The sequence below is a fragment of the Pelophylax lessonae genome (assembly GCF_965119305.1).
Source record: "Pelophylax lessonae genome assembly, chromosome: 2".
Classification (NCBI taxonomy): Eukaryota; Metazoa; Chordata; class Amphibia; order Anura; family Ranidae; genus Pelophylax; species Pelophylax lessonae.
In genome coordinates, this window is record NC_138769.1 from 584,403,520 (window position 1) to 584,417,944 (window position 14,425).

The 14,425-nt window shown below is 45.9% G+C and overlaps 1 protein-coding gene across 2 annotated transcripts in view; it reads right to left on the minus strand.

Moving 5' to 3' along the window:
- LOC309545934 (chymotrypsin-like elastase family member 1) overlaps positions 1-14,425 on the minus strand; it is a 193,751-nt gene that overhangs the window by 23,392 nt on the left and 155,934 nt on the right. The gene's annotated exons all lie outside the window — the stretch shown is intronic.

Sequence of the window (14,425 nt, forward strand, 5' to 3'; positions counted from 1 at the left end):
ATAAAACAGGTTAGTGGCTTCTCGCTTTTCACACATTGCCGGTTTAGTAGCAAGCGTTTTTTTGGGCATTTTTTGGGTTCTGTGGAGGCAGGAAAAACATGTGAACTTGTATATATACCACTATACACAAGTTCAGATGTTTTGCCTGCCTCCAAAGAACCCCAAAAAATGCCCAAAAAAACGCTAGCGTCAAAAAAAAAAAAAAACGCCCAGGTGTGTTGTTGCAGGCATTTTTTTGGGGTTTTTGGAGGCAGTCAAAACATCTGAACTTGTGTATAGTGGTATATATACACACATACTTATATGTATTTCACACTTAGACATATATAGGTGTGATAGGAGCGTAACTATATTGGTGTTAATTATTTCATTAGCGCAAGTAGTTTTTTCTGCTCCTTTCACACCTATATATGTCTAGGTGTGATTTTGTGTCTGGGGGGTCTAAAAGGTGTACCTGTGAAGTTTCAGCTCTGTAGCATGTCTAGAACCATAAAAAAAAAAAGGATTGTTTGTATTAGGTCAGTTATAGAACAGGTTGTTGCCTTCTCGCTTTTCACCCCTTGCCGGTTTAGTACCGGATGTTTTTTTTGGCATTTTTTGGGGTTCTTTGGAGGCAGGCAAAACATCTGAACTTGTGTATAGTGGTATATATACCACTATACACAAGTTCAGATGTTTTGCCTGCCTCCAAAGAACCCCAAAAAATGCCCAAAAAAACGCTTGCTACTAAACCGGCAAGGTGTTAGTAGAAATAGCAAAGGAAATAGGAAAGGAAAGAAATAGCATAGGACTCAGCACTCAGGATCCAATTTATTAGCAGATAACCAGTGAAATGAGTAACAATATATGAAGGCTGGGATATTAATTATTCATCAATAAATCAATCCTCCCTTAACTTGTGAAAGTTACCTTTGAATATAATCAACTGTACTCTAAAATAACAATGCAATGGATCTAACTTGAATTAGTAACACTATCAGAGTGCACTCTGTCACCTATAGGGGGCCCCCTTTACTTGGGATGTCACAAGTCTCCTGGTCGAGCAAGGCCTTGCTAGTCTTCATCGGCAACAAGATCCTTAGTGACCCAAAAGAGATTATTTGTAATCCACAGTAAAGGCAAAACTATTTGTAATCCAAGGTAAAGACAGAAGTTAATTGTAATCCAATAGGAAGAAGTATCAGCCTCTAAACTCAGTCAAGTTATGATGTAGATTGAATAGATTGCGAATGTGGAATGAGGTCTACACAATTTGTCACACACTATTCAGCACTGCCTGTGTCCTGTGGCAACCATTAGATGTCAATATAGTTTACTATTCAGACTAAAGTGGGTCACAGGCCTTTCCTGACTAAATCTGATAAACCACTGAGGCTATTCCAATTTGGATATCTCTCACCCGATCCGATGGGAAACGCTTCCAGCGGTCCTCTGCACTAGGACTCAACACTCCTCCACAGAACACTTTCAGACTATCCCCGGCATCCTCAGCCTCAATCTGCCGTCACACCCTGTGACACACGCTTCTTTCTCCCGTGTCTCTCCGTTAGGCCTCCGGCCTACTCTCCTCTGCTAGCTGCAGCAGCTCTTCCCCGTTCCTCACAGCGCGCTGTCTTTGAGGCAAGAGAGCGAACCAGCCATCCCTCCCCCTATTTATCGACACTCCCATCCGTCCTTGCGAAACCCAGTGCTCCCTGGGAGAATGGTCCAATCAGTCAAGTCCTCCATAGCATCCACTTCCTTGAAGACTACATCTCCCACAGTCCATTGGGCCAACTTTCCAGAAGCCTTAGTCTTAAAGATATAGAACAACATCTAACAGGCTGAGCTGAATCTTTGATCTGGGCTACATCCACAATGTTGGATGGAATTGACATGACCAGAAGAGTAATCATGAGCAGTATCAGTGAGTGAACAGATGATGTAATTACTTGTGACTGGTGGATGAAACATGGAGAAATATACAAAAGTGCTGTGGTGAGGAAATGTTTTTAAATCCACATGGTTGAGGCTAAACCAGGGGCTATGTCACAATGATATGTCAGCAGCTCCTTTGACACAGGGATTCACTTCTGAGCTCACAGAGGTTTTGCTCTATGTTCCCTTGGTGACTGGGAAATGCTGGGGATGATGCACCTATTGTTGTTCTTTCCTCTTTGAGGCCAAGGAGCTGGTTGAGCAACCTGGGGATCTTAATGAGGACAGAGTTCCGAAACGTGTATAGCTGAGTCCATCCTTCTGGGCAGTCTGGAGGTTGCTTCGGTGCACCCATTGGAGGAATCTGCCTCTAATCCCCTTGACCTCGATTGGGGCAGGTCAGTTGGGGTGCACATTGATTTCCCAAGCTGCAAGAAGTTGATTTCCCAAGCTGCAAGAGGTGGAATCTGTGTGTGGGGAATTCAGTGGAAAGAGCGGCTTGTCGGAGCCGCGCAAGGATTTTGAGTTTAACCTGATCAAGTTAGAGCCAACGCTGGCGCAGATACAGTACACTGGAGCCAGAAGTCTCAGTGAAAGGAGAGATTGTGGTCGTCCCTGCCACCATTTTCTCCATGGAGTTTGTAGCTTCTACCTGGAATGTGTAATTGGATCCCCTGGTTGTTCTGTTGGTTTCATCTCTACTACCAGTTACTCCTAGAGACTGATGTTCATCTGATACGTGCGGACAGTAGTGATGAGGCCTTGGACTTGGAGGATACTCCACAGAAGGTACCTAGTGGTGGGATGGGGAATCCAGTGGTCAGCTCTGTAGTTGGACATGTGATTTACACCATTTTGTGTCGATAGATAAATCCCTGCGACCTATATAAAAAACTTGGAGCGCTGCTCAAAGCACTAGAAAACGTCCACCTGCAGTCCGAAGCACAGATTAGGGGCCAACTTTCAAACAAGCTTATTTAGACTAGCTGACACAGATCGCAAGACAGAAGGTAAAACTGCAGCACACCTGAACCCAGCCACTATATAGAGAGATAGAAGATACCACTTTGGCCTATGCTCTGACATGTTTCATCCCACCTACAGGGCTTAATCATGCAGATAAGTGGGTAAATGAGATAGCAGTCTTTTGTACATCACCACCCGCATGAACAGATAGTGAGACATAGACATACAAACAGAAATAGCTGGGCTGGATCCAAAACAAGGCATGACATAAATGTTAAAGGGGAAGCGAGAGGGAGGGGGGGGCGGAGTGAAAGAAGGGGAAAAGAGAGGGCATCACTCATAATAGTGATTCCCCACTCATGATTGAGATATTTTCAATATTCTGAACTCTAAAGTCCTGTAAACTGGAGATATGATCTTGTATTCTGTCGAAGAGACATCAGGTCGTTCTTCCTATTGAATATTGAAAGACACACATGCTCTAACATATATAACATACATGGTTTGACAATTCACTAGCTGTTTTATGTTAAAGGATTTTCCAGTGGAAGATGATGCAATGACGTGGGAATCCGCTGTGTCTGGAGGACACAGCAAGTGTTAGATAGAGCTGCAGCATAGCCCCCTATAGAGCATCTGGAGAACGTTCACTCAGGATTAGAAAGCTCCCACTCTGCCATCATCTATAGGATGGGCGGGAGGTAGTTTAAGCTATCTCCAAAAGCCAATTTGTCAGAGCTAGAAGAAATTGCTCTACCATTACTAATTTTGATCAGGAATTACAATCTATGGAACACAGGTTCCTACAAGATGGATACAACACATCATATATTAGAAGAGCATGTTTGAAAGTCAAAGATTATTCGAAACAAGATCCATCTTCTCCTAAAATGCAGGCACATGGTGCTCCCATATCTAATGCTAGCTCCATGGCGGTGTTTTTTTCCATCCGCTATATTCCTCAATTTTACCAGAATAAATGCCTTATTTTAAGATCTCTTCCCTTCCTCTATGGGTTCACTGACTTCAGTACAGTACTGGCACATGGTGTTAACTTTGTGGCCAGAAAGGTACGCACAATTGGCAATTTCATTTCAGTTAGCTTATTTTTGTCTAAGCAACATTCTCGAACTTGGTTGCATACCACGGGTCTCTTTAGGTGTGGGACTACAAGATGTTGCAGCTGTAGATTTCTAGGAGATTCCCACGTCATTACATCATCTTCCACTGGAAATTACTTTAACATAAAACAGCTAGTCAATTGTTAAACCAAGTACGTAATATGTTATACCATGCATTTTTCTGCAATATTCAATAAGTGGGTAGGGCCACTGGACATCTCTGCAACAGAATACAAGATAATTTCTTCAATATTAAAATGTCTAAATGTAAAAAATGTAGCCAAGTACTTTCTACAAATAAACAACTCCAGTTAACAGTTCTTAGGAGAAGTGGTCCCCAACCTTTTTGGTACCAGGGACCAGTTTTATGGCAGCTCATTTTTTAAGGGACCGGGGGGTGGGAGGTGGACTGGTTATTCACAGAGTCTGTCCTTAGCCCCCCTTCACACCACAACCCCCCTTTACAGTGTCCACAGTCCCAGTTTACATTACAGTGCCCCTTTACAGTTCAGTACCCTTTACATTAATGTAATAGGGGCTGCACTGTAAAGGGACATGGTGATGTAATGGGGGCTGCACTGTAAGGTGGCATGGTTATATAAAAGGAATTGCACTGTAAAGGGGCACTGTGATGTAACAGGGACTGTACAGTAAAGGGGGAATACACTGTAAAGGGGGTTACTGTGATATAAAGGGGACTGCACTGTAAAGGGGCACTGTAATGATTGTAATGTCCCGTTACAGTGCAGTCCCCTTTATATCACAGTGTCCCTTGCAATCACAGCACCCCTGTCATAGTGTCCTTTGCAATCACAGCTCCCTTGTCACAGTGTCCCTTGCAATCACAGCCCCCCTGTCAAACTGGCCCTTGCAGTCATGCTCCCCACCCCCTTTTCCTCTCTCACTGCCCCATCATAGTGCCTCATTTCAGTCTCTGCCTCCCCTGGATAGTCCAACCTGTGGCAGGGTAGAGGCAGTTTTTAAGCTGTGTGTCTTCTCCCCGGTCCCCCCCCCCCCCCACTGCTGAAGTCAACTTGTCAGCAGGGCAGAGGGAAGGAGGAGCTGCAGATCTGGATGAAGGGCAGGCCAAAACTTATGTTAATAAGTGGGGATTATCCGCTTGCTAATATGAAAGACTCACACTCTCCAGGGCAGATCTCCCGCCCCCTGCTGACAGGTTGACATTGGTGGGGGAGACCCTGGCGAAGACACACAGGGTCAGTGACACAGCTGCACAGCAGGAGGTGAGCGGAAACCATGGACTGTGAAAGTCTTGTCCACAGTCTGGACCACAGTTGCTGCTCACCTCCCACTGTGCGGCCTGGCCATCAACAGGCCAGGGACCGGTACCGGTCCATGGCCCGGGGGTTGGGGACCACTGCTTTAGAGTCCAGAATATTGAAAAGGTCAATAGACCCATTAGAGATGAGGATCATCTCTCTCTTTTATGTAAGAGAGGCACTTTGAATATACAAATTGGGAACTCTCATTCATGTCTCAGTCATGAATAGGACATCTCTCATTATTATGAGTGATGTCCCCTCCTTTACCTTTCTCTTTCTTTCCCTAACTCTTTTTTTCCTTTCCACCCATCCTCTACTCATGGATCACTTTCCATTCATAGAAACTGTAGTAAGGCTTCTTTGAATGGAGAATCTAGGTGGAAAAAGCAGGCATAGTGATGAGCATCTCTTAATGAGAGCCTATGACAGCATCCATGTTCTGTTAACCCCCACAACACCAGAAAATTACAGTGGCAAGGGTAGTGAGTGAAGTCATAAGCTGAGGAAGATTTCAGGTAACAAAAGAGGCATCAGCACATGAGAAATTGTACTGACTGTAAGATATGCCCCTTGTGCTGATTTTTATTTTTATTTTTATTGTGGCTGTATGTTAGCCACAATTAGCTTAGATTAGCCACAGTTAGCTTAGCTTAGACAACAGTTAGCTTATATGGCGTCCCACGGTAAAGCTTTCGGAGTTTGACCCACCAATAATTGCTTAAATTTCCTTCTTCTAGTTGTTTGGGACTCTCCCTCTTTTGTGCAAGGCAACACAGGGCAATTCTTACTTCATAGTGGAACCTATTTAACATGCCATTAATTTCTCTTTGAGTTTAGGTGTATACGGAACTGCTGACCTCTACTGTTAGCTGCTGATAACACAGCGTTATGATGACCAGAAGGAGGAAGTGAAGAGAAAGAGCCAGAGAACTGAGCCACAAGGTTTTATACACACAGAGGCGGTACTGCTGCTATATTTTCATTCAGATCAGAAGCAAAGGCCATTATTTGGAGGATCTCCCCATGATCGCAGATTGTGTCTTGTCTTAAGGTTTCTGACACATAGTTGCCAACATTTCCCCAAAATTTTAGGGACTTTTTTTGCAGAAAACCAGTGTAGGCTGAGTAGTATGTTAAATAGGGGCGGGGCAATCATCATGTGGGAGTGACCAGCATATAAAAAAATTGTGCGCCAAGGCACAAATGGGGGTGGTTTCAATTTAGATAAATATTGGGTGTGGCTTAAAGAGAATGTGGTTAAATAGAGTCTGTTTACATCCCCCTGTCCATAGGGATACATAGACCTTACCATCAGTTCAGCTTCAAAAACTGACAGGCAGACCTGATGGGACCCATTGTGTGAAAGGGGCCTCTTAAAGATGGTGTCAGCAAGGAGTGACTTTGAAAAACTGGGTTTAAAACTGCACTGCCCAATTTCTCACAGTCAGGACAGTGCTACATGAAAACAGGAGATACCATATTTGTCAGCTAACAGCATTTTTTACTTCTATCTAAAAGTCTAAAAGATAGAAGGGTAGCAATACACCCATAAGCACTGCCAGATTTGACACCTGTAGGTCCCCCTGAGTTACCAACAGCAACCTCGACATGAACAGTTTCTCACTTTTCCTCCTTGGCTCCAATAAGCAGTCCAGGGGTATTTGGTTGTTTTGTGTTTTACTATAAATTAGGGATAGGAGAAGGGAATAGTGGGATACTCCGATTTAACTATGCACAATGTTGGAGGACTTCTATCTTCATGTACAGCCAGGCTGTTGATTCACCCTGCCACTAAAGGTGAATTTGAATTAAGTCTCTTTCCCAAGACGACCTGGTGGCCTATTCATTGTCTGCAGCACACTCTCCTCAGCATCCTCTCTCTCTCTCTTTACTGTTGACACCCGTCCTCTGACTATCCCACACGTGGGGTGGCCCCCCTCAAGTCAGGCCCCTTGACACGAGTCCCTGTACTCATGATACTGTTTTTCCAGGGTCTTCAGTGTCTCCCCTTCAGTCAGCTCTCCTGGACCTCTGGGTTCAGCTCCTCTCATCCATTCCTCCGGCCCTCAGGACGACCTCCTGTGACCACGTGCCACTGCTACAGAGGAGGAGGCAGCCGCTCCCCTCCCTCCGGGACTCTGCTCTCCAGCCAAAGACCCCGCAGCACACGTGCTCCTGGCTTTTATACAGTATCCCAGAATGCACTGAGGTGACCTGCCACTGCCAATCACCAGGACTGTATCAAAGCCTTTGCATTCATTTGTCAGGTTTCCTCCCACTGTCCAACATGTGTCCCTATTGGACCAGTGTGAAACATTCTTTAGACACAATGAATCGCATATTGAGCACAATGAGCAGACCTCACTAACAGATCCTGCTCTCTGGTAAGCAAAGAGCAATATAAATTTGCCTGCAGCCCCTCTGGTAAGCGGACAGAGCCAAAAACTACACTCTCTCACTAGCACCTACCTAGGAGGGTGCTACAGAAGTAAAAGAGTGCTGTTAGCTGACAGGCAGCACTCTACTGACTGTGAGAAGATGGTCAGTGCAGTTTAAAATCCAATTTCTCATACTTCAGTGACTGCTGATTAAAAAAAAGCCTTTACCTTTAAAGTCCCCCTGTAACATTGGTGCCCCCATTTACCATCAGAGCCCTTCTTTACTATCAGTGCAGTTTCATCAGTGCCCATCAGAGCAGCCTCTTCAGTGCAGTCTCTTCAGGGCAGTCTCGTCAGGGCAGTCTCACCAGTGCAGTCTCATTCGTGCAGTCTCATCAGTGCAGTCTCATTAGTGCATCCTCATCAGAGCTGTCTCATCAGAGCAGTCTCATCAGTGCAGTCTCATTAGTGCAGCCTCATCAGAGCAGTCTCATCGCTACAGCCTCATCAGAGCAGTCTCATCGGTGTAGTCTCATCAGTGCAGTCTCATTAGTGCAGTCTCATCAGAGCACCCTCATCAGTGCAGTCTAATCAGAGCAGTCTTATCAGTGCAGTCACATGAAGTAGAATCCTGATTCTTCCTCCCGGTCGGATCCCCGCCGCAGCCGCTGACACTGAGTCTGAGCAGCTCATTACCCTCAGCTGGCCATGCCCCCTCTTGGCACTGATCAATCCACAGCACCTCCTGGAGGTGGGGAGAGGGTAGGGGAGAGATGACAGTGCGGCTTGGTACAGAGGCAATTTTTGGGATTCTGCCCAAGAAAATAACAAAGCGGGACACGGGTCGACTTTTTGGGACTGTCCCGGGAAATTCCGAACTGTTGGCAACTATGAAAGGCAGATGCAAAATCATCCTCAGGGGCCCCTTGCAGCTAAACTTTGCTGCAGCATTCATCTGAAGGTGAAAAAAACTATGAGGTGGAAAGAACTCACCCAAAACCCAAAATTTTACTTTATTGGCTCAGCTTTAGAGACATAACATACTGTATATAATAAAGGCAATATCTTTATTACAGAAAAAGACATATCCCAAAATAAGTCATAACATAAAAACTGAAAGATTCCTCTTAAAATACCCAAGGGGCACAAGGGCCCCAAGTATATACAGGTCCTTCTCTGAAAATTAGCATATTGTGATAAAGTTCATTATTTTCTGTAATGTACTGATAAACATTAGACTTTCATATATTTTAGATTCATTACACACAACTGAAGTAGTGCAAGCCTTTTATTGTTTTAATATTGATGATTTTGGCATACAGCTCATGAAAACCCAAAATTCCTATCTCAAAAAATTAGCATATTTCATCCGACCAATAAAAGAAAAGTGTTTTTAATACAAAAAAAGTCAACCTTCAAATAATTATGTTCAGTTATGCACTCAATACTTGGTCGGGAATCCTTTTGCAGAAATGACTGCTTCAATGCGGCGTGGCATGGAGGCAATGAGCCTGTGGCACTGCTGAGGTGTTATGGAGGCCCAGGATGCTTCGATAGCGGCCTTGAGCTCATCCATGGTGTTGGGTCTTGCGTCTCTCAACTTTCTCTTCACAACATCCCACAGATTCTCTATGGGGTTCAGGTCAGGAGAGTTGACAGGCCAATTGAGCACAGTAATACCATGGTCAGTAAACCATTTACCAGTGGTTTTGGCACTGTGAGCAGGTGCCAGGTCGTGCTGAAAAATGAAATCTTCATCTCCATAAAGCTTTTCAGCAGATGGAAGCATAAAGTGCTCCAAAATCTCCTGATTAGAGTTGAGCGGACACCTGGATGTCCGTGTTCGGCGAGTTCGGCCGAACTTTAAAAAAAAGTCCGGGTCCGTGTCCCGGACTTTTGCCGAACTTTTCCCGGACACCGAACCCCATTGAAGTCAATGGGGACCCGAACTTTCAGGCACTAAAATGGCTCTAAAACACCAATGGAAAGGGCTAGAGTGCTGCAAATGGCAGCAAAACGTAGTTAAGAGCATGGCAAGTGCTCTGCAAACAAATGTGGATAGGGAAATAACTTAAAACAACAAAAAAAAAACAGAAAAATAAAACAATGTTCTTCATCTCTGAAGGACGAGGCCCATATGGAGTAGGAGGGAGGTTGAGGTGGTGGTGGATGTGGCTGTCTCATAGGCCCATGTACCTGGGCACACCCTAATCACCTAGGGCACATAGCATTATCGCTCTGTTTGCCAGTGAGGAGATGGGAAAGATCTCCCTCGGACCTGCTCTGCTCTATTTCACTTTGCCAGCAGGGAGAGTAATGTATCGGGGCCATGTACATGTAGGGAAACACATGCATGTGTATTTAAACTTTGGGGTGCACACCCTAATGCAATAGGCTGCGCACACCTATGGGCGGTGTAGGTGGAAGCGGCGGTGGAGGAGGACCAGGGCCAGATTAAGAGCATCATGGGCTTGGTGCTGAGGATTTAGAAGGGCCTTAAGGGCCGTGCCTTTGCATGCACCCAGAGAAGGAAGGGTGCAGCCATGCATGCCTAATTCAACATGGGATGCTGTCTCTGAAGCCCATAAACACATCCATGCATCGGCAACTGTCCCTCCTTGTCCGGCCTTCGTGCTGTGTGGGGAGGTTCTGAGGGAGCTGCCTGGGGAAGCGAGCATAGAAGCCAGACTTCTGTGTTTACAAGTGACAGAAGAGCGGTAACAGTGAATATGGCCAACCCGGGGCCTATATAAAGGTAGGGGCCTGGAGCTGCAGCTCCAATAGCCCCTACGTTAATCTGGCCCTGAGGAGGACGAGGTAGCCAACACTGCTTCTTTTCACAAATTTTAAATGAGGGTACACCCCAAAAGAGTGAGAAAGAGCAAAAATGGAACAATGGCTGGGTAAGGTCGGTATCCATCGCTATTCTGCACAAGGTACGGAAAAGTCCTGTGGGATCCATGCCTGGTTCATTTTAATGAACGTGAGCTTGTCCACATTGTCTCTGGACAGGCGGCTGCGCTTGTCTGTGATAACGCCCCCAGCCGTGCTAAATACCCGTTCAGATAATACACTGGCTGCAGGGCACGCCAGCACCTCCAAGGCGTAAAGGGCAAGCTCAGGCCATGTGCCCAACTTGGAGACCCAGAAGTTGAAGGGGGCAGACCCGTCATTCAGTACGTCTAGGCGTGTGCACACATACTGCTCCACCATGTTGGTGAAATGCTGCCTCCTGCTAAGACGTTCCATATGAGCTGCTGGTGCTGCTGTTTGTTGTGGCGTGCTGACAAAGCTTTTCCACATTTCGGCCATGCTAACCCTGCCTTCTGAGGTGCTGGCGGTGCCCTGGTTGCGTTGGCGACCTCTTCCTCCTCCTCCTCCTCCTCCTCCTCTGCCTTGTGCTTCCACTGTGGCCCCGCTGTCAGGTGGGAATGCCAGCAGCATCGTGTCTACCAGCGTGCGCTTGTACTCGCGCATCTTGCGATCGCGCTCCAGTGAGTGAATTAAGGACGGTACGTTGTCCTTGTAATGGGGATCCAGCAGCGTGGCCACCCAGTAATCAGCACAAGTTAGAATGTGGGCAACTCGGCGGTCATTGTGGAGACACTGCAGCATGTAATCGCTCATGTGTGCCAGGCTGCCCAGAAGCAACGAAAGGCTGTCCTCTGTGGGAGGTGTATCATCCGTGTCCTCTGTATCCCCCCAGCCACGCACCAGTGATGGCCATGAGCTGGCCTGGGTGCCACCCTGCTGTGAACATGCTTCCATCTCCTCCTCCAGCTCCTCCTCGTCATCCTCCTCATCCTCCAGAACTGTGCCCCTGCTGGACAATTGTGTCCCTGGCGTTTGTGTGTGCAGGAATCCACCCTTGGAGCCCCTTGCGAATGACTGCCCTGAAAGCCTTGGAAATGTTGCCTCTTCATCCTCCTCCTCCTCCTCCTCATCCTGTGCCACATCCTCTTCCATCATCGCCCGAATTGTTTTTTCAAGGAGGCATAGAAGTGGGATAGTTAAGCTGAGAACGGCGTCATCGGCACTGGCCATGTTGGTGGAGTACTCAAAACAGCGCAACAAGGTACACAGGTCTCGCATGGAGGCCCAGTTATTGGTGGTGAAGTGGTGCTGTTCCGCAGAGCGACTCACGCGTGCGTGCTGCAGCTGAAACTCCACTATGGCCTGCTGCTGCTCGCACAGTCTTTGCAGCATGTGCAAGGTGGAGTTCCACCTTGTGGGCACGTCACATATGAGGCGGTGAGCGGAAAGGCCGAAGTTACGCTGCAGCGCTGACAGGCGAGCAGCAGCAGGGTGAGAACGCCGAAAGTGCGCACAGACGGCCCGCACTTTCTGCAGCAGCTCTGACATATCGGGTTCGTTTTTAAGGAACCTCTGCACCACCAAATTCAGCACATGCGCCAGGCAAGGGATGTGCGTCAAACCGGCTAGGCCCAGAGCTGCTATGAGATTTCGCCCGTTATCGCACACCACCAGGCCGGGCTTGAGGCTCGCTGGCAGCAACCACTCATTTGTCTGCTGTTCCATGCTCCTCCACAACTCCTGCACGGTATGTGGTTTGTCCCCCAAACAGGCAAGTTTTAAAACTGCCTGCTGTCGTTTACCCCTGGCCGTGCTGAAGTTGGTGGTGAAGGTGTTACGCTGTCCGGATGAGGAGGCGGTAGAGGATGAGGAAGCGGAGTAGGAGGAGTTAGGAACAGGAGGCAAACTGAAGCGCCCTGCAATCCTCGGTGGTGGAATTTTAAATATTGCTCATGTTGTGTATGTCTCCACGGCGCCACATCCCGAAAAGTACAAAACCAAAAAGGAAAGGGGTTCCCCTAGGGGTGGGACTTTTTAGGCACCAAAGTATAAAACAATCAATTATATAAAATCAATTCTTTATTTTATTTGATCATACAAAAAAATATAAAAACATAAGGCAAGCTAGACATATGCCGGTTTTCGGTAATTCGATATATCGCGGTATTGCATAGCCACGGTATTGTTATTGTGGCATTTTTAAAATACCGAGTTTCTCTGTCAAGTCTGCCTGACTTGTGAATTGATACATTTCAGTGAGCTGGATGACTCATTCACTCACACAGCTAACCCCTTTCAGCATTAAGTCTCCTAACTATAAACAAAAATGATTACATTTGTATCTTTTCCTTCCCTCTGCCAGGGAGAAAGGAAGTTTAACCTCTTAAAGACTGGATCTTTTTCTGACACTTGTTGCTTGCAAGTTAAAATCATTTTTTTTTTTGCTAGAAAAGTACTTTGAACCCCCAAACATTTTATATATTTTTTTAGCAGAGACCCTACAGAATAAAATGGCGATTGTTGTAATATTTTATGTCACACTGTATTTGCGCAGCAGTCTTTCAAACGCAATGATTAGACTTTAATGAATAAAAAAAAAAAACGTAACAGTAAAGTTATCCCAATTTTTTTTTTTTGTTACACAGAATCGTGATCTTTATTCCAAGCTAAAAAATCGTGATTCTCATTTTGGCCAGAATCGTGCAGCTCTAATAAATATATTATAGATTATATATATATATATATATATATATATATATATATATATATATATATATATATATATATATATATATATACACACACACACACACACACGCCTAGCAGCCCACATTACATTATTATATAGCCATCAAGCAGTGTCTGGCCTACCTGGTGATGACTGGTCCTGGCGCTCTGATCCGATGGCCTGGTCTTTAAAGGGGCAAATCCTTGCGATCCAGAAGTGGTGAAACCTGCAGGAGGACCGGTGTTTTTATCTATTAATGACTTTACTATTGCTTTAGGCCTGGTTCACATGTATGCGGGTTGGTGGTTCACATGTATGCGGGTTGGCGGTTCACATGTATGCGGGTTGGCGGCCCACATTTGCACAGGCATAGCAGCCCATTGATTTGAACGGGCTGCTATGTCCTCATTTTCCGCAGAAAAAAGGTGCATGCAGCATTTTTTTAAAATTCAGTGGCCTTGAAATCCATCCTGCTTTTGCACCATGCGACTAACCTGCAGTTCCTGCTTTGGCAAGCTTTCTGCATTTTTTGTATACGTGGGCACGGCATTTAAAAATAAACAGTTTGCGTGCGCAGCAACGGCAGGTAAGTCGCATGGCGCAAAAGAAGGATGGATTTCATGGCCACTACATTTTTTTAAATTCTGCATGCACCTTTTTTCAGCTGAAAACGCAGGCATAGCAGCTCAAGCCCATTCACATCAATGGGCTGCTATGCCTGTGCAAATGTGGGCCCCCAACCCGCATACATGTGAACCAGGCCTAAAGCAATAGTAAAGTCATTAATAGATAAAAACACCGGCCCTCCTGCAGGTTTAACCAATTAATGACTTTACTATTGCTTTAGGCCTGGTTCACATGTATGCGGGTTGGGGGCCCACATTTGCACAGGCATAGCAGCCCATTGATGTGAATGGGCTTGAGCTGCTATGCCTGCGTTTTCAGCTGAAAAAAAGTGCATGCAGAATTTAAAAAAATGCAGTGGCCATGAAATCCATCCTTCTTTTGCACCATGCGACTTACCTGCCGTTGCTGCACTCGCAAACTGTTTTTAAATGCCGTGCCCACGTATACAAAAAATGCAGAAAGCTTGCCAGAGCAGGAACTGCAGGTTAGTCGCATGGTGCAAAAGCAGGATGGATTTCAAGGCCACTGAATTTTAAAAAAATGCTGCATGCACCTTTTTTCTGCGGAAAATGAGGGCATAGCAGCCCGTTC